The sequence below is a fragment of the Lycorma delicatula genome, chromosome 1 (assembly GCF_047948215.1).
Source record: "Lycorma delicatula isolate Av1 chromosome 1, ASM4794821v1, whole genome shotgun sequence".
Taxonomy (NCBI): domain Eukaryota; kingdom Metazoa; phylum Arthropoda; class Insecta; order Hemiptera; family Fulgoridae; genus Lycorma; species Lycorma delicatula.
In genome coordinates, this window is record NC_134455.1 from 376,460,422 (window position 1) to 376,486,617 (window position 26,196).

A 26,196-nucleotide genomic window follows, 5' to 3' on the forward strand; every position below is an offset into this window, starting at 1 on the left:
GTACTGATATGATAAAATTATTCTATTTATCTGTCCAGATATTTTCTCAGTTTTCAATAAGATATGAGTTAATAAATGGCATATTTGATTTTTTGTATCTTTTGATACTGATAAATGTGGTGGAATTGCGTTGTTCCTGGATCATTTATCAATAAATTCCTTAATGGAAAAAATTGTTATCTTCAGTCCACAGACAGACTTAGAATTTTTTTAATTTCTTTCAACTGTTTGTCTTCTGCCTGTAAATTTGAAAATATGTGAAAACCAGTGAATGATCTGAAGATGTGGATGTTTCTACCGATAGTACATTATCACTATATAGGTAAGACAAATTCTTAGTTTTATTCTTTTTAATTCAGTTAGGCTTAATTTAATACATTACAATAAAGAAATTATGGTACATCTAGCGGCAATATCAATATTATCAAGAAATTTACAGATCTATTTTTTAACATGACTGTAGGGAATAATCTATCCTAAAAATGGAACACATGCCACAATAGCAAAAAGATGAGAATTTTCTCATATAAATTAAATACTTATAGTATATGTTTACAACATTACATGTGATTTTTCACACTAAAATTTACAAGTGTTTTCCTCTCCCTTGATGTATAAGTTATAATTCATTCATGAAGACACTTTTCACTTTCATTCTTTTACAAAATTGAACATTCAGTGAAATCATAGTATTCTACAAGGACCTACACTAAATTTCAGAATTATCATTTGCAAGTAACCTCATGAAAACTGGAAATAATAAAATGACATGTAAATTTTACACCTGCAGATAAAGTGAATTAAATTATATAAATTTAAAATAAATAATATATTAGTTCAAGAAACAGAACACAAATCACATTTAAAATTCTGGGTACTCAAATTCCATAGTGGATGGGTTTTCTAACAAAGTTTTATGACAATTGCCACTAACAATGATGTGTAGTACTGAGGTTCCAAACATTATTCAGGAAGCAAATCTGTGATATAACTACCATTTTATAAAAATAAGCTGAAAAAAATTACCAAGTAAAGAACTGGCGATTTTGACAGAACTTTGTGGCCGGTGAAAAAAATGTAAAGCGTTTATCATTAATTAAAGAGTGGTAAAAATCATACTGTCACCACTTCACATAAAACTCGGACTCATGAAACATTTCATAAAAGGACTAGACAAAGATGGACAAGGATTTAATCATTTAAAGATAATTTTTCCTGAATTGAGGGGTATATTGGAGGGTATATTTATTGGTCTGCAAATCAAGAAACTCTACTTAAGAACTCAACTAGCTGCATGGAAGAAGTTGTTGATGGTTTTTAGGCAACAAAAAGAGATTAAAACTGTTAGAAAACAGTTAAACAATTAATTTCATACATTCCCACCTAGACTTTTCCCTGAAAATTAGCGCTCTTTCAGCGATGAGCAAGGAGATCGTTCCCTCAGGATATTCTGACCGTGTAGTATCGGCACAACGGAAGATGGGATCCTGGAATTATGAGTGACTAATGTTGGGTTTTGTTTAGAGAAACTGATCGGACATCGTACAAGCGAAAATGTTTGTCAACATATTTTAAAAATAAAAGGCAATACAATTCCAGTGATTTAAAATTTTAAAAACTGTTTTCTTAAACATATTTCCAATGATTTAAATTTTTAGAAACTGTTATTTTAAAATTAATTAATTTAAACATCAGGTAAAGATTTTTGAAAAGTATATGTTTGGAGCGTAGCTTTATATGGAAGTGAAACTTGGACGATCGAGTAACTGAGAAGTAAAGATTAGAAGCATTTGAAATGCGTTGTTAGAGGAGAATGTCAAAAATCAGACGGGTGGATAAAGTGACAAATGAAGAGGTGTTGTGACAAATCGATGAAGAAAGAAGCATTTGGAAAAATATAGTTAAAAGAAGAGACAGGTAGAAGGAAAGCATTGTGCAGGCAGGCAACATTTGGAATATGTAAAATAAATTGTTAGGGATGTAGGATGTATACCGAAATGAAACGAACTAGCACTAGATTAAATCAAATTTAATTTGATTTAATCAAATTTTAATATTTTCTTAAATATTGATTTCACAGTGATTTTGCATTTATTATTAGTAAATAAATCTTATGCATCTAAAATCTGAGATGTGAGGTGTGAATTTTTTGAATTCAGCACCCCAAAATTAGTTAAGATCATCATGTACGACTCCAGATAACACGGAAGTGTTTTTTTTTATTTGTTAGTTGTTGATTGATGAATCGTTACACTGTAATCAGATGTTACATTAATATTATAATTTTCCGAGCTCTGTGATGGAATGGTAGCATCTCGGCCTTTCGTAATAGCAGCAGTAATCCGTGGTCTTAAACGTTGTACATCCATGATTTTTTCACTGAAGATAATGTTGTCAACGTATCCCCGTAGAAGTTTATATAGGTATCAAATCTGGGATTCTTGGAAATCCAAAGGATAGGACCGGCTAGTTAATTCCTAGTATAATTAGTTATTTTTACACGGATTTGAATACTAGATTGTGGATACCGGTGTCCTTTGGTGGTTGGTACTTTCTACAACTACTGTAACTTACTCATTTTCCCATAAGTTGATTGACTTTTTGAACTAAACAATACACGTCACAACAATCTATATTGTTAGAAAGAAGAAAATTACAGTCACAGGATTCTTACAAGAATAAAGAAGAAATACACTACTTGATTTCATATCTTAACACCTTTAAGACAACGAAAAATGAATTGGTCAGAAGAATGTAGAGAATAACATGCATACAGGTTTTGAGAAGAGAAAAAATATTCAAAATAGAACGTTCTTTTCATAAGTTAATAAAATTGTGTGCTCTATTAAAAAATGTTGTCCTGTTTCTATTTCGATTTAAAATTTAATTTTTCTTTCTTTTATTTTACTAATATTTTTTATTATTTGAATTTATTTTAATTATTCTTTTATTATTATTATAACAATTTTTTTAAATTTGGTTGGACATTTGTATCATGAGTTACAGTGGTATTTCAGAAACGGATACACCAATCAAGCTGAAGTTTTAAAAGTAGCCTCTACTACCCATAACAATTTTAAACAGCTAAGTCGAACATATGATATTGTAGTAATGGTTCGTCTGGAATTCTATTTGAAGCTTTTACTTATTACCTTTACTTCTTTAAAATCTTAATGTGAAATTTGGATGAATATAAAGTATATTATACTTTAGATTATTGATTATATGTGAATTATTACGTTTAAAATAAAAAGAAAATCGATGTTGCTGCCGGCTGTGAAATACGTGGTCATACATTAAAACATCAAAACGTTAAGCCGGCTGAAATTCATAGATTGCTGTGTTCGGTGATAATGTAATGAGTGAAAGAAATTTCCGAAAATGGTGTGAAAGGTTTAGAGATAACAGGATTAATTTGTATGATGAAGAATGTTCGGGAAGGCTCTCGATAATCACCGAGGACTTGTTGAAACGCGTCGATGATGAAATCAGAAAAGATCGTCGCTCAACGATTTCCGACCTGGCCTTTCTTTTTCCTGATGTTTCAAGAGCTGTTATCGGTCGCATTGTTCATGACCATTTAGGCTTCAGTGCACGTCGGGTGCCCCACATCTTAATGGAACATCACAAAATAATCCGAATGGGATCCGCTTTGGAATTTTTGATGCTCTACACAGAAAAAGATGACGAATACCTTAATTCAATTGTTACCAGCGGTGAAACATGGATTTCGTATTACACGGCAGTCAAGTGAATGGCGTTATCCTCAATTACCAACCAGACCAACAAATGTCAAGCCACAGCATTTGTACGCAAGCTGATTTGGCATACTGCTGATTGATTTCATGCCACGTAGAACGACTATAAATGCAGAATCCTATACAAAACTCACCCGACCACGTCGTGGTCGGGTGACGGACGGCGTCGTCCTGCTGCACGAATGCACGTCAACATGTTGCGGGTCGGTCACGTGATTTACTGAGTACATTTGGATGGGAAATTTACGATCAACGATCACCTACGATATAGTCCGGACTTAATAACTTCAGATTATAATTTGTTTGGGAAATTGAAAGCATTTTTGAGTGATGCTGTTAAGTCATATGACGATTATATAGAAAAGTAGTATAAAGTATGTAGTTTGAGAGAAATAAAAAATATTTATAAAGTTTTCAAAATAAATGTTTTTTACAATGAAACAGTATTTAGAGATAACCTCTTGTAAAAATATGATTATTCCCATTAGATCAGACAAATTTACAATAATTTTTTAGATGAAATATAAGCTGTCAGGGTTGTCTTATGATCATTAATAAATAATGATGACAATCAACTTCATTAATTTTAGTAATTCTGTCAACAGTAGACATCGCTACTTTTACAGTGAATTTAGCAAAGTGAGCTCTACACCTAAGCTAAATAAAGAACTAGAAACATTTAAGAAAGTGCAAAATACAATTTTAGACTGTAATTGAAAATGGAGCTTTTAACTTTTGCCAAAATCATTGTTATAATTCCATATCCACTAACATAACTGATTGATTAACATTACAGTCCAAGAGATACTCCAGTAGTCCACAATTTTTTTTTAAAGAAGGTATTGAAAACCAACATAAGATTAAATATTTATTATTAAACTGAAAAAGGTGTGATGATGTGTAATAGAAAACTGCTCTTACAAATATGTTAGCCTTACAGATGTAGCAAAGAATGAAATGTACATATGTATTTCTACATACTTTGTATACCAGATGGGCGGGAATTAATTCCCTACTGAAAATTTTTTAATAAAAAAAAAATGTTCCTTACTTGATAGAATATATTACATGATATCTCTATTATGTCATTGCAGGTATCAGTGGCGGACCATGATTCAACGTCTAACCTTGCATGAGCAGGCTCAGCTGAGATCTCGGTACAAAGTATGGCCGTCTGTGGTACAAGTACAGAGATGATGGCAAAGTGTGGAAGGACCTTGTGCCTAGGTAGATTCAAAGACCATAAGGTATTGCCACTTGAAGCTAACAGACACAGGTTCTGTGTTAGATGTTAGGAGACGTGGTCACCTCTCAACATCCAGAATACACCTTCAAGATTTTAAAAGGTACAGGTATTATTTGTCAGTACATGCAATTTTCCTAAATACATTATTGTTATTCATTTTTCCTAGTGTAAATTATGATATATGTAGTTCCTAAACCACTGTATTTATTGTAAATGCTTATAAAGTACATGTTATATGCGTTCTACTTGGCAAAATATTAACTGAAGTATCATCAAGAATATTAAATTAACTAAAGAAATTATTATTTTATTTCTGACTATTATTCTGAATATGTCAATAACTTTCATCGTATGTCAACTTTTTTGTACAAGTTGTGGCATGTAAAATACCTAACGTACTAAATTATTTAATTTATGAATCAGAACATTTCAGTTAAATAATTTTATTTAGAATTATAAACTTTTGAAAAAACAAATTTGAAAGTCAAATTTGATTCAGTGTATTCAGTTCAGACTTTCACAATTTTTTTCTTTCTCTATTTTTCCTTCCTTGTCCTTATATTCAGGCTAATCATTTATAAAGAAATCCGTCAGTTAAGCAAAGCTAATACTGATAAAACATTCATTTCATTTTCAGCATCTACACTATCAACTACTCATCACAATATCAGCTGATTTTTGAAGTAGAGAGTATTAAGGTTCGAGTCCTTGCAAAGGTTTTGTTTTTATATGGATTTTCTTTGGTAGTTGGGTTTCAACTAGCCACACGTGTCAGGAGTGGTTGGCCTGACTCTGTACAAATTTACAAATAATTGCTGGACTGTGCACAGATGCCTTGGCATCGCTGCAGAGTACTTTTGAATCATGTCATTGTGCAGTTATTCTGTAACCTAGAATAGATTAATAACTAATAAATAAATTGGATTTGAATTTGGGTCCTGGAATAACAGGAAATAGAATCAATGTAAAAATTGTTTAATATACATATATGTTAACAAATTGTACAGCCATACAAAATTTTATATTTTATTAATTTCATTATACTGTGCAGACATTATAACGGACCGCCTTTTGCATAAATTTAGCTAATATTACTAAGAAAACTGTGAATTTATAAAACAAACAGCTAATATTACAAATAAATCGGAAAATAAGGAAAACTCAAAAATTGAGTTGATTTACAAACATTTTAAAATCTAAAATTATGGCCATTCTGATTGTAAAAAAAATATTACTAGATGCTGCGAAAATGCTAAATATTTAATAAGGAAGTTAATAATAATAATAATAATAATTAATAGAGTATTTCAAATCAAATATTTTAAATAATCGATATACAGTATTTATAAATAAAATTGAGTATTTTTAATGTAGTATAACGAATAAAAATAAATTAATTGCTGTTATAATATTTTACTTATTTTTTATATTTATATAAACATGTCTTTTACAGTTTTCTTTTTCCAAGCCATTTTAATAATCGTTCCGCACTATCTTTGGGTTTTTCCCCAAAAGTCGAGAGTTCCAAGGTTCAAATCCTAGTAAAGGCAGTTATTTTTATTCAGATTTGAATATTAGATCGTGGAGATATCGGGTTCTTTGGTGGTTGGATTTCAATTAACCAGACATCTCAGGAACTGTCAACCTGAGACTACAAGATTACACTTTATTTACATTCATTATGATCCTCTGAAGTAGTATCTTACGGTGATTCTGGAGGCTAAACAGAAAAAGAAAGCTATTTTTTTTTTTTTTTTGTAATTCAAACCTAAATTTTTTTTTATACAAATAAAAAAACGCGACTGCCGAAAAAAATATTACTCATTAATATAACTAAAGAGCGTGTGGGTGACATTTTGTATACCGCATAACTTTTTAAATTTATTTAAACATTCACATAAATAAATGTATAACCTATGACACTTCCGGTAACGTAAGGATTCCAACGCAGGGTCATAATTTAATCGGTTCAGCAGTTGAGTTTATACGGTGGAACATACATACATACATACACCCTAAATGCATTACACTCATTTTTGTACAATCGCGTAGAAAAACAGGAGATATATATTTAACACATGTATTGATTTCGATGTTTAATTTAAGTGATTGCCAATGTCGGCATTTTTAAGAATTATTTTTCTTGTCATAACTGTAATGACCAAGCCAAATTTTTCTTGTCATAACTGTTGAAACAATGACCAAGCCAAATATAATTCTGATATATTTTAATCACATTCAAGTAAAAATGTAAGGAAATTACTCAGAAAAATTAGGCTAAAAAAACAAATAATACATTTTCCCATTCTAAAGCTACATTTCCCATTTACAATCTGCTACAAGTAGACTAACGAGTACTCTCAGTAAAATATGATTTCTCCATTCTGGAAAATAAGTGTTGTCTACGTTTTCATCTCGTCTGAAGTAAATCTTCAAATTTGAGAAAATGAAATAATCATTGGGAGCCAAATGCAGCGAATACGGTGCATGTGTAAGTACTTCAAAGCGTAGTTCATGGATTTTTCCAGCAACAATCCGAGACATACATATATCATGGTAAGAAGCACTTTCTTTTTGGTAAAATGTGGACGATTAAACTGAAAAGTATCCTTTTATAGTTTCAGATGGAACCACTTTCACTTTCTTTGGAATAATTCTTCACCGTCACCCACCAATTTTTAATCTCTGGCGGGTAATGGTAATTTCGAGTTTCATCTACTGTTGTAAAACATCGAAGAAACTCTATAAACGACCTTTAGAACTGTTCAGTATGAGTTTTGACCGACTGTTAATAAACGTGGCACCATCGAAAGTTTTTTCATTCCCAAAACGTCGTGCAAAATGTAGTAGACACTAATCTTACGTATTTTTTATCATTTAATATGAAATTATGGATTTTTATGACCATTTCGTCGATCATATCGATTCGATTTTCGGGCGTCCGGATCGTTCATCAACTTGAATAGAAGTATGACCGCGTTTAAATTTAGCAGCCTACTTTTAAAACACAGAAAGACTCGAAGTTACAAATATTGAGATAACTTGAGCAAAATACATTAAACTGACTCGCGTAGTTGATCAGTCACGAACTCGGCCACTAGTGTTGTTAAAAATGGATACCTGTGTGTTTTGGTTTTGCGATTTGCAGGCAGCAACTGCAGTTCAGTGTAATTACAATTTACTCTTTGCACCAAACCTTCGTTGAAGGTTGATCTGCTGAGACATACAAATTCACCAGAATGATCAAAAGTCTCTGTAGCTGCTGTGGAACAACTCAGAAAAAGTTTTCTTCGTAGTCCGAAGAAATCAACTTGACGAGATTGAATTCCACAAACGACTATTTGGCACGTATTACGTAAACGATTACACAATTGAGGCCATGCAACTGAACATGGATCAACACAATACAGATGACGACAAAGTTGTTCGGCTGCAGTTTTGAGTGAAATTGATGGATAGAATTGCAGAAACTACTCATTTTTAGACAATTTAATTTTATGAGTCAGTGTTACACATCAGTGGCAAGGTGAATAACTGCCAATTATATTGTTGCAAAGACCCTTAGGAAACTTTGCAGCACATTCATGATAGAGCTAAGGTCAATGTTTTTTGTGCCCTAAGCAAAGAAAGACTATACGACCCGCTGTTCTTCCAGGAGGCAACCGTAAGTGGTTGCGTTTATCTGGACATGTTTCAATATTTTCTAATTCCTCAGTTGACGATGATTACCAATATGGACGCCATTTACTATCAGCAATACGCACCATCTCACTACCACCTAGAAGTCCGAGATTTTCTGATACTCGATTCCCAGATCGGTCGTGCATCGCCACCTCACTTCCCAGATTTGACCCCGCTGGATTTTTTCTTGTGGAGTTTCATTAAAGATCGGATTTATGTCACCATTTTTGATCTTGTATAGCTAAGACTTAGAATTAACGCTACAGCTGCAGATGTAATGCCTGACTTGCTAGCTACAGTCTAGAATGAAATCGACCTCAGGTGGGATATATGTTGCATTAAAAATGGAACCCATATCGAACCATTTTTCTACGAAATGAGACCTTAACCGGATCTCTAAATTGTCTCAATAAATCTTTACATGCTTTTACAGATGTGAAGACCTTTTTGAATCATCCAATATATATATATATATTTTTTTTTTTTTTTCCTAATGTGTACGCTACGATTTGTTCAACTAGTGAACAATAAGCAACCCCCACCCAAAGAACTGATGTTCGTATGTATGAGAAGTAAATTATGTGTAGTTTTTACAGACTGAAGTCGACCATTCTGAACCCACCGGGTTGGTCTAGAGGTGAACGCTTCTTCCCAAATCAGCTGATTTGAAATTCGAGAATTCCAGCTTTCAAGTCCCAGTAAAGTCAGTTAATTTTACACGGATTTGAATACTAGATCGTGGATACCGGTGTTCTTTGATGGTTGGTTTCAAAAACCACATATCTCAGGACAGGAATGGTCCAACTGAGCCTGTACTTCATTTACACTCATACTATATCATTCTCATTCATCCTCTTAAAAGAAGAAGATCAACCATTCTGGGATGTGTGATTAATATAACTCCAACTATCATGACTTCGAAAATCAACTGTTAAACGGCTGATTTGATTAGTGATTGGTTGTGGTTTTTGACTTAAAAAATCGAATAAAGTAGGTTTCAAAACCGTACCTGCAGTAGTTTTTGAGAAATTGGGGTGAAAACCAATAAATTGGAATAAAAACCCCTGTTTTTTATGTGCAGTATCTTTGTTAATACATATCTTTGGGTAATAAATACATAAAACGTCCAGATTCCAAAACAATAAACGTGAGTCTTTCGCAGTCTTCAGGAAACAGGTTCACTATCTAGTATTTGTTCTAGCTTAAAACGATCTGTCCAACTCGATGCTGTTGATGAAATTATCAGTGCTGTTCAGCGCAGTCCAGGCAACAGTATGATGTCCTTTCTAAGCAGATCAGAGTTCGCATTCGATGGTTTGGAGGACACTTAAACAGAACAAGTTTTATCCTTATCACAAACTGCCAGATCACCATCTACACCCAGGAGACGGTCCGCTTCGCTTGGAGTTCTGTAACTAGTGGAATACAAATTGACAACTCTACAAATATGTTGTGTTTTACTGACAAGAAAAATTTCACTAGAGATGGCGCCAAGAACTTACGCAGTGAGCATACATAGGCTGAAGTAAACCCTCAAACAGGTTCACTATCTAGTATTTGTTCTAGCTTAAAACGATCTGTCCAACTCGATGCTGTTGATGAAATTATTATCAGTGCTGTTCAGCGCAGTCCAGGCAACAGTATGATGTCCTTTCTAAGCAGATCGGAGTTCGCATTCGATGGTTTGGAGGACACTTAAACAGAACAAGTTTTATCCTTATCACAAACTGCCAGATCACCATCTACACCCAGGAGACGGTCCGCTTCGCTTGGAGTTCTGTAACTAGTGGAATACAAATTGACAACTCTACAAATATGTTGTGTTTTACTGACAAGAAAAATTTCACTAGAGATGGCGCCAAGAACTTCAGTGAGCATACATAGGCTGAAGTAAACCCTCCTGAAACGGTGGATGGCAGTTTTCAACACTGAATAGCCTCAATGTAATGCGGTCTTTTTCACAATCAACTGTTTGGACCGTTCACATTACCTGGCCACTTAAATACTGAGGTCTACTTGCACTTTCTTCATGAATTGTCGTACCAGCTGCTTGAAGATGTTCCTCTAGCAATGAAACACAAAGTATATTTCAGCACAATGGCGCGCCTCCCCACTTCTCTTATGCTGTTTCCACCCTCTTAAATCATCATTTCCCTCAGAAATGATGATTCAGACAGACTGTTCATGATGAACAGACAGTGATGTCTGTTTAACATTCCTGACCACCAAGATTGCCTGATCTAACACCTTAAGACTTTTGCGTTTGGGGATGGGTGAATATTATTGTATATAAAACGAAAATACATTCTCATGAGAAATTAAGTATCTGCAATATGGATGCACCTGAGCAACTTACGTGCAGTCCTGAAGAACTAAAAAGAGCAACAATAACAGTACAGAAGCATGCCAAGAAATGTGTTGAAAATGGCGGGTTCATTTTTGAACATTTTTATAAAGTGGTACATACGCACTTTGATCTAGTTTACTGTTACTAAATAAAATTATAATTGTTCTAACTTTTCTTTGTTTTATTCCAATTATCTTACACCATTTTGTTCAGAATTAAATTCTGTACAAGTTTTGTTTTAAAGTTTTATTTGTTTATTACCAATTTAACAAAGTTATTGTTTGTCAAACATAAAAAAATAGGGGTTTTTACCCCAATTTATTGGTTTCATCCCAAATTTCTCAAAAACTACTGCAGATACTGTTTTGAGACCTTTTTTATTCGATTTTTCAGGTCAAAAACCACAACCAATCACTAATTGTGCTCCTTAATTAACATTCTAAAAATTTCAGTATGAATTCATTTCACTAGGGCAGCTGAAATCAGAGCGAAATTTTTCACTAGTCCTAACTAGCAAAACATTTTAAGACATATGTTTACGTGAATTAGTACGAATATTTTTACTTTCCTGTCTACATAGCAGCTATAAAGGGAAAGTATGGTGATCGGTCAAAATTGGGCATACTCGGTTTTCGCGGAATCTTGACGAATTCACCCCTAATGACCCCAGAAAACCAAAAAATGGCATCAAAATTTCCACAAAAAACTGCATACGTATGTACGTATGTTGGCGCGTAAATCGCCTTATATTTCCAGAACTACTTGACCGATTTTCATCAAACTTGGCTACATTTCTATATTATAGAAATAGTATAGCCAAGTATAAAAATAGTATAGTGTAGTACAGGGACATTGATGTTATTAAATTTTCAATTCAGATGGTCAGGGGATGGATATACAAGGAGAAAACGAAATCGTATCCAAATTTTGCATAATTAAGGTTATGTTTTTTTTTTTTATAATTTTGAGAATATTAATAACATAAAAAACTTTTGCAAAAAAAAAATTTTTCTAAATTTCACCCCTACCCCTAAAAAAGGTTTTAATTTTGAAGAATTTAGAAGGCAGTACAAGAGGTGATTTTTGTTCCATTTTAAAAAATATTTTTGTGAACAATTATAAAAAAAAACATCTTTGTGTAAAACGTATTTGCTAAATTGCACCCCCACTCCAAAAAAAATAGTAATAATTTTGAAATGTTGTAGAAGTCAGTAACAGTGGGTCTTTTTTGTGGCAGTTTTTTCTATTAGCAATTTGTTGAATCCAAAAATTTGTTTTCCATCAAAGTGGGGTCTTAACCCAGCCACCCCCTTATAGACCCCACATCCCACTTAGCAGCCGGACTATACTGCTGTAGTCGTCTGCTTTGTTGTGACACCAAAGATGAGCAGTAGAATTAAATAAATGAATAATATTTAAAGAATAAAAATTTATTTAAAGTGGCCGCTAGTACCGCCACTGCCGCGTAAATGAGATATGGTATGTGTGAGGCCTTTAGTTAGATCCATTGAATTAAATAAACAAAAAATATTTTATTTAAATAAAGTAATAAATAATTTAAATTGTTTGTGTAAGCCGTGCATCAGGAAACCGCATGACAGGAAAGTCCTACAACAGTGTTGTCAGTTTTTTATGAACAGAATAGAGTATGAAAGTCCAGGTAGAACTTCATGATTCACTGTGTATATATATATATTTTTATTTATTTATTTTTTCATTATGTAAAGCCACAGTAAGAGAGCAAGATCATTTTATTTGTAATTGTATATCAGAAAAAGTTAAATTAATTTTAATAAACACAAACTTCAGAGAAATATCCAGATCTTTCCCAAGTCTCCATTTTTGAAAGAGTTTCTTAGTATCATCAATACAATCATCTAAATCATTTGAACATGCCCAATTCAATGCAAACACTGTAAGTTTATACAAATCTTGTGTCTGACTGAATTCTGGAAACTTGGTAAAATAATTGTGTTTAGCATACAAAGGTTGAATTAGTTCACTGTAATATTCCTGTAACAAAAAATATCAAGAAACAGTATCATATAACTTGAAAAATATTTTTTTTAAATTAGTTTTGTGAATACAATTAAAAAAATTTATTGCTTATCTTCTACTTTAGCCTCTGCTAAAAAAATTTCATTTTATTATTTCTTTCAGAAATATCTTTTGAGTACAATAAAATATTTTTTAATGCATAAAATTGCTGTTAGTAGAAAAAAACAGTAATACATGGCAGAGTTTGATAGCACAGCACTTTGAAATGAAGCTCAGTTTTTCATTCTAGATTAATACTTTGGCATATGGTGAAATATCTGTTTATTCATTGTATTTATCTGCTTTTACAATTCATAGTGTTCTGTGTTCTGTGTTCATAGTGTTCTGCTTTTACAATTCGTAGTGTTCAGCCACCGTAGGGCAGGTACTGCATGGCTGCTGCTCTCCACCTTCTTCTACCCTGTACTAACTTTTTTGTTTCAGCATATTTTTCCTTTTTCATAATCCCATCCATTATTTGAAATTTTACATGTAAGTGATAGATAAATAATTACTTTGTGCATAAACAAAATAAATAATGATTTTATGTACAAATAAATATCAAAATTTCTACTTTTTTGTTGAAGTTATTTTTGTGGAAATAATTGTTTTAATCTTATGTAAACTATATACATGTGCTTGGTTATTCATTTATTAGGTAAATGCATATATAACTTTTATTTGAAGAAACTGTGTGTAACTAACTAGATGTGTGTACTTCTCAGCATGTAAATAAATTATGTTAAAACTGCACTGAATATATATGTGTTTATGAATGGTTTACATAAAATGGGTTTTCCAGTGATATTACTGTATTTTCTTATAGTTTGATTGTTTTCAATACATTCATCTTTAATTTTAATTTCTGGACATGTATCCAGATGATTCACAAAAACCATTTAATATATTTTATTTATTTTTTATGATGTATTTATAATTGTTTGCTTCAATATTTGATTCGTGGAAAACATTTTCATTAGTGACATGGTGTGCATTCATCTAAATAGCTATGTAAACACCCAAAACAACTGATAACAGACTGTAGAGAAACCTTATGTTTTCCATGGATTTACATTTAAAAAGATGATTTTCAGTTTCTGAGAAGATAATAGTGTGTCCAATATTTTTCTTGGAAACAGTAACATCTGTGCTACCAACAGATTAAAACCGACTTCATAGGGCTGCTAGATAAAGATGAATACACTGTAGGTTGCAGTAAGATGATGGGCAGCCCACCCAGAAAATAACAAAATTTTGCTGCTAAAAGAATTCTTTAGGGATGTCATTTCCTGTAGTCTATAGCTAGCCATAGACTACAGGAAATGTTGGATTTTTTAATAAAAAAGCTGGATTTTTTAATAAGAAAAAGGGTTCAGAAATAATCCTTGCACAACTGACTGATTCAAACAGAACAGTAAAATCGAAATACTCAATATTAGTACTGTATCTGTTAAAAAAGTAAGTGCAACCATGAATAAATGTGTTGATGGCTGTGCAGCTGCAAATGGAGGACATTTCAAACTTTTATTAAAATAAGCAATGTAAATAGTTAATTGTTCATTACTCTAGGTTATAAAGTATTTAATATTTATTTCTTTTTTAAAGTTTAATAAAGTTTATCATATATTGGTTTCCATGTATTTTTTCCTCATACATGTGGATAATTTTTTGTTCACTCTGTATTACATACAATATAATGAATAACGAGCATTTTAAAATAAATATGCTTTAATTAATTACAAATTAAAAGATTCAAAGTTGACCAATTGCATCCTTTTTTTTTACATTTCACTGTACAATTCCAATTTATTATTATATTTTTAAAAAAAATAAAAAATTTAACTTTATTCACAGTAGGTAGCAATTTCAACATTAACTCATCTCGTTAGTAAGCTTTAAATATATGAATTATACCTAATTATACAAATCTGAAACAAATCTACAGTCTGCTACAAAACAGAAAGTTAAAAATTATTTATTTTTATTAGTAAATTAATTTTTATATTTCAACTATACAACAATTACAATTTTTAACAATTATTAATTTCCTTTTGTAATAAAAAAGCTTTCATGTTGAAGAAATAACTTTTCAAGAAAACAGTATAGGGACATAATTTACTGGAAATTATCAAAGTATGCTGATTCACTACAGAACAATCACAGAGTATAAAGAATATATATAACTTGCCTAATATATTAGTATTAAATATTATCCAATCATCTTTATTCCCTAAATCCTTTAGCTTAAAAACTATTACGTTGTCTGTTAACCAGTTATCAACACGTACATCTTTAAAATTTTTTACTTTACTAGTTGTGTATGTAATAGGAATAAAAAAGTTTGAGTCGTTCAATGTTTCTGTAAAAAGAAAAAAATATCCATACTAATAACAGTAATAATAAATGAATTATGTAAAACAGAAATAAAATAAGAAAACCTCTATAATCCTATATTTGTCAACTTTTGATAGTAATTTAACTAGTTCATAATTTAAGAATAATCAGCAACCAGTCAATCTTCTTTAGGTAATATTTAAAAAATAATAGCTTTTAACTCAAGGTACCCAAAAATTTCCATCCCAAGGAAAAAATACAACTTTGACATGAAGGAATTTGGGGTGGTTTATGCAGAATCTTAAACAAATCTTACTTGAAAATATTAATTTAACTCTAATAATGTGAGAATCACTGGAAATCTCTATACCATTAAATTTCTACTGGGTTCATTATTCAGTAGAAGAAAATCATTATTTAATTTTTTTCTAATCACTGATGTTGAATAGTCCTATCTGTATACAGTACTATTATATGATGCTTTTACACATTAGATTTACAATTAGATTCAGAGTAGCAGTTTCTAAACATTAATCTTTTAATTGAAAAAACAAAGGGCAATAGGAAAATTTCAAAATACAAACTTTATTTTTTAATATTTTTCAAAATAATTTCCAATATACATTAAACACTTCACCATCCTTTGCAACCAGTCGTCAAAGAAACTGTGACATGTTTTGTCATTAATCTGGGCAATACAACATCCCAAGCCCTTAAGAGGTCATTATTGCTCATAAAATGCCTTCCGTTCAGTCTGTTGTTCACCTGGGGGAACAGCGCAAAGTCACATGTGAGGTCAGGATTGTAGGGAGGATGCTCTAACAATTTTATTCCATTGTTGGCCAAATAATCATAGCAAACTTTGGAGCAGTATGCTGGAGCATCATTGAGGTGAAGAAATCATGTGTCCATCCTTGAGTTTGGGTGCAGCTTCTTCAGAGCTTTGACAACTTTACGCAGGCATTCCTTGGTATACTAATTTTCTGTAACTGTATTCTGAGTTTCTAACACAATTTGCTCTAAAACCTTTTTCATACTAAAAAATACGGCCACTATTCTCTTCTTCACTGATCTGGATTTTCTAACAGCCTCAGGGGTCTCCTCATCTACAAACACTGACACTTGGTTCTGATTCTTGGTTGGAACGTCATAACTGTATGGTCAAGTTTTGTCACCTGTCACAATACTGTTCACATTGGAAAATTTTCCGTTTTCAAACTTTTTCAGCATTTCATTGCACCATGAAACATGACATACTATCTGCTTGTCAAGTTATATAGACCAAAGAGTACAAAGTTTTCTAATTTGAAGGTCATTTTGCAGAATAGACCAACTGCTGATGCATTAATGTCAAAGGACATCACTATTTGGTGGTAGGTCACACACCTGTCTGTCTAAAGCATTTTTCATACTGCAACAATTTTTTCCTCAGTCGCTAAGATGGTTGACCTGAGTTTAGAGTGTCTAAACCAAAATTTCCTCTTTCAAACCTTTGGTACAACCTAAATATTGTTGTACAATCAGGATAATCCTCTCCAAGCACAGAGTCATTTCCTCTAAACACTGACCAACTCTTAACCCACATGTAAAATTGTAGCATAGAATTAGTATTTAGTTTTTGACCTTGACAACATCATTACCTCTTTTTACTGACAGATAAAAAGCATGACAGTGAGACAGTAACTAGAGCTGCTATAATGTAGTTCTTGTCTAAATGTGCTAACTTGTAACTGATTATGATGATCTTACTCTGATGTTCATACTGCAAAACTTTCCTTATGCTCTTTATACAATGAGAAAGCCATAATAAAATATATATTAAAGTTAAGAAAATTGTAATACAATAAATTTGTAGTTAGTTATGTACAAGAAATAATGTGACATGGAATTTTACTTTGTGAAGATAATAAATAACAAATTAATATCTTTAAAAATTTAATAAATTAATTTTTTACACATTTATATGTGAACAACCAATCAGTTACACCTTTATATTGAAATAATAAAACTAATGGCTTCACTGAATGATAACTTTATTACTAATAATTATTTCCATGCTGTGTAGAATGAAATTAACTTTTTTAACAATGAAAATAAAAAAAAATCTGAAGTCAAATAAACATATATAATCAAGTAAAGCTATATGTAGGTTAATATCATACTTATTCTATCATTCTTATCCTATCATGTGAGCGTTCTTTCATATTTCATATACATACAAATTTCATACTTTATTACATGTTTACATTTTTTATGAGGCACTTAAATTAATAACTAACAGCCAATGGAACAAATATACAAAGGACAAATATTCAATACTGATTGCCTGAAGCTGGATTAAAAACTCTCTGCTCAGCCAAAAAGCAGCATTTAAGACCAGTAATGAAAAAACAAGTTTTAAATTTATTAAAAAATGCAAGTGCCAAAAAAAAAAAATAGAGTTCACCACCAAACAACTAAAATAGGAAACTTCTGGGCATGGGGTTTTTGAAATTCACATTTGACTTTCAAATAAGTACATTCTGAGTGTGTTAGGCATGGGGTTAACAAATACTGCTCTTTAATATAGGATAATTAATTAAAGATCTGCAGGTATAGAATATTTTTTTTAATTTATTCAAACATATATGTACCACATTTATATTACATACATGTGTGCACACGCACATGCGCGCGCACACACACACACACACACACACACACACACACACACACACCAACTGAAGTTGTAACTGAAAAAATTTTTATGTTTCCCAATAAGGCATTATATGAAACAAATCTCATCAGCCCATTAACAAAAAAAATAATTGCTTTAAGTAATATTTTGAAGGTTCATTAATATATGTAATCATATGTAGATATGTGGATGAGCAAGACATTTCATCCAAATCTACTTACAGTACCAGAAGAGAGATGTTTAACTTACGGGTTTCCGAATGTAAAATTGATTAAACTTATTCAAGTTGTATCACGTTGATAATTTAATTTGTTTTCTGTTTCTGTATGTTTCTGTCTAGGGAGCAAAACTTTTTCAATACTCCAGCATTTTGAATTACGACTTGTTTACAATTTTCTATCCAATTTTACAGATTAAATTTAATAATAAGAAAAAATTTTCCAATAAAAGAAATAACTTTTCATTAAAAATATGGTGAGGAAAATTTAATTTATTCATGATATATCCTGGGAGCACTGTAAACTTCAACAGATTGATACTAAAATCCTTAGCATCTACAATGTAAGATGAGATTTCTGCATCTGATATGTGTTAATAACAAGTAAAATTAATTTTTACTTGTAAATATTTTAAAACATTCATTATTATTAGTTGGTTAGAAGGTTCATAAACATCAAATCCTCTCTAATTATCATTACAACCATGTTTCCCAAAATATAATTAATAACTTTCCTGTATGCTCCGTCTATTTTACCAATGTTCATTTCTCTTTCCACTTCTGAACACTTTTCTTTAATCCACTCTTCTTTCACCAGTTTGCACTTCCTTTTTATAGCATTTCTTAATTGCCGATAGTTCCTTTTACTTTCTTCATCACTAGCATTCTTATATTTTCTACGTTCATCCATCAGCTGCAATATATCGTCTGAAACCCAAGGTTTTCTACCAGTTCTCTTTATTCCGCCTAAGTTTGCTTCTGCTGATTTAAGAATTTCCTTTTTAACATTCTCCCATTCTTCTTCTACATTTTCTACCTTATCTTTTTTACTCAGACCTCTTGCGATGTCCTCCTCAAAAATCTTCTTTACCTCCTCTTCCTCAAGCTTCTCTAAATTCCACCGATTCATCTGACACCTTTTCTTCAGGTTTTTAAACCCCAATCTACATTTCATTATCACCAAATTATGGTCGCTATCAATGTCTGCTCCAGGGTAAGTTTTGCAGTCAACGAGTTGATTTCTAAATCTTTGCTTAACCATGATATAATCTATCTGATACCTTGCAGTATCGCCTGGCTTTTTCCAAGTGTATATTCTTCTATTATGATTTTTAAATTGGGTGTTGGCAATTACTAAATTATACTTCGTGCAAAACTCTACAAGTCGGTCCCCTCTTTCATTCCTTTTGCCCAGCCCGTATTCACCCACTATATTTCCTTCCTTGCCTTCTCCAATGCTTGCATTCCAATCTCCAATGCTTGCATTCCAATCTCCAACTATTATTAAATTTTCATCTCCTTTTACGTGTTTAATTGCTTCATCAATCTCTTCGTATACACACTCTACCTCATCATCATCATGGGCGCTTGTAGGCATATAGACGTTAACAATCGTTGTCAGTTTAGGTTTTGATTTTATCCTTATTACAATGATTCTATCGCTATGTGTTTTGAAATACTCCACTCTCCTCCCTATCTTCTTGTTCATCACGAAACCTACTCCTGCCTGCCCATTATTTGTCGCTGAGTTAATTACTCTAAAATCACCTGACCAAAAGTCGCCTTCCTCTTCCCACCGAACCTCACTAATTCCTACTATATCCACATTTGTCCTACCCATTTCCCTTTTTAAATTTTCTAGCCTACCAACCTTTTTTAAGCTTCTAACATTCCACGCTCCGACTCGTAGAATGTTATTTTTTAATTTTCTGGTGACCCCTTCCTTAGTAGTCCCCACCCGGAGATCCGAACGGGGGACTATTTTACCAAGGAAGGCGCCTCCATTATTGCTATGTGAAAATGCAGAGAGCCACATTTTCTTGGAAAAAAAGCAGCTGTAGTTTTCCATTGCTTTCAGCTGCGCAGTACTCAGAGGACTGAGTGATGTTGATACGGCCGTTTAAGTCGTCCTGACTCACGCCCCTAACAACTACTGAAAGAGCTGCTGCCCTCTTTCAGGAATCATTCCTTAGTCTGGCTCTCAACAGATACCTCTCCGATATGGTTGCACCTTCGGTCCAGCTACTCTGTATCCCTGAGCACTCAAGCCCCCTCACCAACGGCAAGGTCTCATGATTCATAGAGGACGACAATTTAAATATTATGTTTTAATGTAATATATATTGATTTTAATACAACTGATGATGTAGGATACTGCAAAAACTAGTTACTGGAAATTAATATCGTAAGTTTTACTAATGTAATTATATTTTATATATTAAAATAAATATATAAAAATTTATATTTTATATCAAGTAAATATTTATATACCATGTATTTTGTGGGATTTTTATTGTTATAAATTCTGAATGGAATACAAAGTTTAATTATGTTGACTGACTGAAAAGTAAATGGCCGCTTTGATGGTTAAACAGTCATAATCAGTGGACTCTGAGGAAAAAAATATATAAATGCAAGAAGATAAGTAAATAGATGAAATAAATAAACGAAAAAAGAAGAAATAACAAGCAGATATTGTCTGATAAACAACACTTTTGAAACTATAATAGCTAAATAAGTTAAAATTTTAGATTTTAAGGTAAATCTTAAAGTTTACATTTTAAATAAAATCTAACAATTTAAGATTTTAAATAAAATTGAAAGATTACCATTATGAGTGTTCTATATATTTAGAACTGATTATTAAAAACATCTATGAGAATAAGCCAGTATCCATATGAAGTGGTGGGGGGGGGAGTAAACTGTTCCCAGAGAGTAAAATTTCAAATGACATATTTTATTAAAGGATATTTTACATTGGTTGTAGAAGCTTTCTTTAAAAATGTGGCAATACTATTTATTGATAGAACCCAGCATGTCTTTTATTCACATTTCAGCATTCATCCCTATGGATACACAACCAGTAGAAAGATAACAGAAATGCTGTTTAAAAATTTCTATCAGCATGATTCTGTATTAACAATAAAATCTTTTGGTTCAAATCACTCCACCAGAACTGAAGAAAATTTTGAAACAATTAGGGAACCCATCTCATAGTGTTCACTGAGAAAACATGCAGGTTCTCTTGGTGCAATATCTTAAAATGACAGTTCATAGTATGTTGTAGCAGAATCAGTAATTTAATCCATGAAAAATTGAGTGCTATTGATCTAATTGTTAAGAGAAATATTTATTTAATCAACAGATATGTTGTCTTTCTACTAGTTGTGGGATCCATGGGGATGAATGCTGAAATATAAATAGACATGCTGAGTTATATCAATGGTATTCCTACGCTTCTAAGGAAAGCTTCTACAACTGATATGAAATGTCCTATAACACACTATGTCAATTGAAAGTTTAGTTTGTGGGCTATGCTATTATGTACTCCACTGTCATAAATACATTTTAAATAATCAGTTCTATATAGTCCAGTAATAATCCTAATAATAATTCAACAACAATTTTTATCACAGAATCATAGACCCACATATCTTTGAAGACCATGATAAAATTGTAGTTACAGAGTGTTATATCAAACTTTGTGGGCATTTATAAAACAACAGCATCATCATCATAAAAATAATTGTCATATAAGGTAATGCTCACACTGCACTGACAACAATGGGTGTGTTAAAGGAAATGTTCTCAAGTCATGTCGTGTTCTAATACAAAAATGTTTTACAACCTGGTAGTTCACTATGATTTGGTTTATGGTTTTGTAATTGTTTTAGGGATTCTGAAATATTTTATTAGTCTTATTTAATATTAATTTGCGTAGATAGCCTGACAGGGTATCTAGGCTAGTTCAAAGGGAATTTGAATTAGTTCAAATTCCCTTTGAACGGCACACACGGGGTTGAAACCAATATTTCGACGTTCTACTGTGTTTTGTTGTATATTTGTTTCTTTTATTGTTTATGTTACTTCAGTTTCTGACATTTATTTTTTATTAAGTAGACGTTATTTTTTTTTTAACAGCTATTGTTAATCTTTATTTGTATGGAGTTTGCTATTGGTCAATGTCATCAGTGTGTGCATGATTATGGATCCGTCACGTTCTCACTTATACCACACATCTACTTGAAGTCGGGGTTTTCTCCATGCGTAAGGGTTAGGGTGAGGACCTCCACATCTGGGTGCAGGCCAATAGCAGTGATGCTGAACAGATAGGCAAGGATATTTCTGTGAAAGTCGAGGGCACCACTATGGCTGTGACAGGAAGGAATGGTAGGAAGGTCCACATCCTTATTAAGGATGTGGATGTACTCACCAATCAGAATGAATTCATTAAAGAGTTTTGGAAAATCATGGGGGAGTCAGTGTCGATCGAAGTTATGTCCATGCGACCGGCCTATGTGCAACGCAGGTGGTCACTAAAAAAAAAGTGGCAAACGTTTATCCTGGGGATAAATTATTGGCTGATGGACGTATCCGTATTGGATAGGTGGGTTGTAGGATTATGAGACGTTCATTTGACGACCTTTGTTTTTGCTGTTGGAAGCCGGGCCACAGGGTCAGTTCATGTACTGGGCCAGACCATAGTGGCCACTGTTTCACCTCAGGTGAGGCTGGTCATCTTTGGAAGGACTGCCAGCGAGAGGCTGGTATCCTTCCTGTCGGTTGCATGGATATGAACCCAGAGGTAGAGCAAGGCTTCACCTGCAACGTGAAGAAGGGGTGCTGATGGGTGTCTCTGGGGGACAGCCCCATCCAGGAGTGGGAGGCTCTGGCATCCATCATCAATGATTGGACGAGGGCTCCTTCACAGCGCCTCTGGAGGAGGGAATCTAAGACCTTAGTCTCAGTGGGGGATCCCCTTGGGGGTTCCCATTAGAGGCAGTGCATTAAGACTGGAGTCCTAGTGAGGGGACCCCATTGGAGTCCTCTCATTAGAGGTGTGGTATATACTGTAAGACTTGAGTCCTGGCTACCTGAGCGGGACCTTGTGTTCTGCCGAGGTAGTTTGAGGCGAAGACCCCCACCCCCTGAGGTGAGCTGAGTTATGCTTAGTTGCTTAATCTGGCTCCAGGAGGCGGGGTAAATGAAGGAGAATAGAACAAAAAAAGTCATCAGTGTATGTGCTTGTTACTGGCCAATTGTTTTTATGTGTTTATATTTATAGTTTGTAAACATTGTTTTTGTTTAATTTTAATTAGTTAACACTGTTTAGGATACTGATTTTGTTGTGTTTATGATTTCAGAAATCATAAAGGAAAAAATGGTAAGTCCAAGCAGGTTAAACCTAGCGAGGAGATTACGGGAATGAATGAAATTAGGCTCGACGACTATTCATCCTCTTCTGGGAATGAGGGGTCACGAGCAGGTGCACCCAGTTCTTCACAGGCTGGAAAGAATAAAGATCAATTAATGATTAAGAAGTTTTCTAAAGGTAATGGGAGGGCTGGAGATTCAGTCCTGTTAGTATGGGCGTTTGAAGAGAAGTTTGTGGCAGGCTGTATAGGATGAGGCAGAGGGTGGGCGTTACATGCATGATCTCTTTCCAAATGTTGGTTTATGAGACACCTCTTGCATACACCCTAATAAACATGTGACGCAATTTCTTTCCAGGCATCGGGCTTTTAGGGACAGAATGCAGAAATTCGGCCAGTTAGATTCTGGGATGTGCCCTCAGTGTGGACAATTGGATGAAACCTACCACATTTTTTATGAGTGCTCGAAGTACGAGTTAATATGCACAGAGACCATCTGTTGGCTTGATCTTATCGGGTCGGTGTTGGATCTCTCCGTGTAAACTGGAGCCTGGCCGAATGGGTGATAGTGGAGAGTTTTATATAGTGTACTTAGCAAAGGAAAGAATTGCTGAGGATATCTAGAACTTTGCTTGGATTTCTCTTTATTCTGTTTTTGTTGATGTTTCATTTTATTAATTATATTTTTGTTCTTTGTTTTGTTTTATGTTACTGTGTTATTATAGTTATGTGTAATATTTTATGTTTTGTGTTGTGTGTTGAAATCGCTTTTACCTTCTACAGTAGGTAGTTCAGTTCCTTTGTTTAGTTCAATTCTTTCAGTCTTACTTAAGACTCAGTAAGATGTGCTTTGTTTTGAGTTAATTAAATAGTAGTACACTGTTGGAAATGTCATTCGTGGCAGTTACATCAGTGGCATCCTGGATGAGGCGGACTGGAATATGTCAAAAGCTGAGGTTTCAAAGATGACCTCCGGTAAAGCCCATAAAAGCTAGGAATGGAGAGTGTCTTCCCCTACAGGGGTCAGGATCTCACTAATTTCTGTAACTACTAGGCATAAGCAAACATATACATATTTTTTTCATCACAAATCCCAGAAACATCAATTAACTGCAACACAGGCTAAAATATAACATAGCAACTATCTCTAAAGACTCTCCAAAAATTCTGGGGTTGAATTTGTTTTGAAATATGGGGCTTATGGTTGAGAAAACAAACCTCCTTTAAATCATCATCAGTGGTACTATTGACAGCTTGTAAAAATTGAAACAAAGAAGATAATAGATAAAGAAAATTTAATTATTATCTAAAGAAATGTGACAAATAAATTAAATGTGATATAACAAATTGATAAAAAACAAATTAATTAACTGCCTTACTTGTAGACATTAGGATTGTTATAATAAATAAATTTTTATAAAACAGAATTAAGTCATAAGGATAAAAATAAAACAATAAAAACAAACTAAAATTTCATTTTATAACAAATTATAAAACTAAAATTATATATTCTGTCCATTATATATAAGAAATAAAAATAAAGAAGAAAAAAATTGTACTCTTAAAATGATTTATCTCTTAGTAGTTTTTTTAAATTTTATTTTAACCCCTGGGACCATTGTTAGGTATTGCTTTAGAGGATGAAATGAATGACAATTTTTTTTAGCGTATGAAATTTCCACGCCTGACAGGGACTCAACCCGGGACCTCCAGATGAAAGTCTGAGATGCTACCATTCACACCACAGAGGCTGGCAGTTCTTAGTAGTTAGATGCAGTTATAATACTTTTATTTTTCATCTGTAAATAAAAAATTGAATGTATAATGCAATTTATTCTTGATGAATCTTTTATTACTACAATTACACGGTCCGTTTCATACCATTTCAGCAAGTTTGCAGAAAAAAAGAGTGTCATGTATTCTGCGATTTTTTTTTAAAAGTAAACTACTGATAAAGAATATTTTTTACTGAAAACCAAAAAAATAAAATGAAACATCATGTAAAATTTCTTATGCAAAATAAATGTAAATAACTGTATAATATTAAGGATGGAAAATATTTTTCTAAGGATACAAAAAGATTTTTTTTATATTGAATTTTTACAAATTGAGTTTTTTTTAATTTACTATTTTGAATATGTGAAGCAATTTAAATTATTTAACTATATAACAATTTGAAAATTGAATTAAAATAAAAAAAGAAATACTGGAACTGTAAAATGTTAAAAAAAATCACCTTGAAAGGAAATCAACTGTACTAAGAGAACAAACAAATTTTAACTTAAATGATACTACAAATGTACAATTCTGATGGTGTGTCAGGCAGTCAAACTAATCCAAAATTTTTCTGTCAGAAATTAGGAACAAATTAGGAAATTAGGGCTTGCTTTATAGATATTGACTATGCATTGACAGCAGCACACCAAACAAAATTTAGTATGTTGAATATGATTCAACAACATGATTGGAATAGCTAAGACTATTTGATTATGATACCACCAAACAATTTAATGACTAATAAGCTTTGCCCATTTCTACAAAATTTCTATGGCAATACTTAAATGCTTCAACACCATTCATTCACCTTTACTAACTTCAATGATTGATGTGGTCTTCGTTAAGAATTTTCTCAGTTATCTTATAGAATTTGCTTTGTAGTTCTCATAACCCTTTACCAATTTCTGATCATCCATTGATTATTTTTGGCAGTCAATACACTGACAGTTGATAAATGTCACTCAAACCT

General features: G+C 32.6%; 1 long non-coding RNA gene across 1 annotated transcript; it reads left to right on the top strand.

Annotated features, from left to right (window-relative positions):
• The first annotated feature begins 46 nt into the window (after positions 1-46).
• On the top strand, positions 47-24,803 carry LOC142318453 (uncharacterized). Its single transcript, XR_012754915.1, has 3 exons — positions 47-322; positions 4,853-5,104; positions 23,442-24,803. It is a non-coding gene; the product is annotated as an uncharacterized LOC142318453 (long non-coding RNA).
• The last annotated feature ends 1,393 nt before the right edge of the window (positions 24,804-26,196 follow it).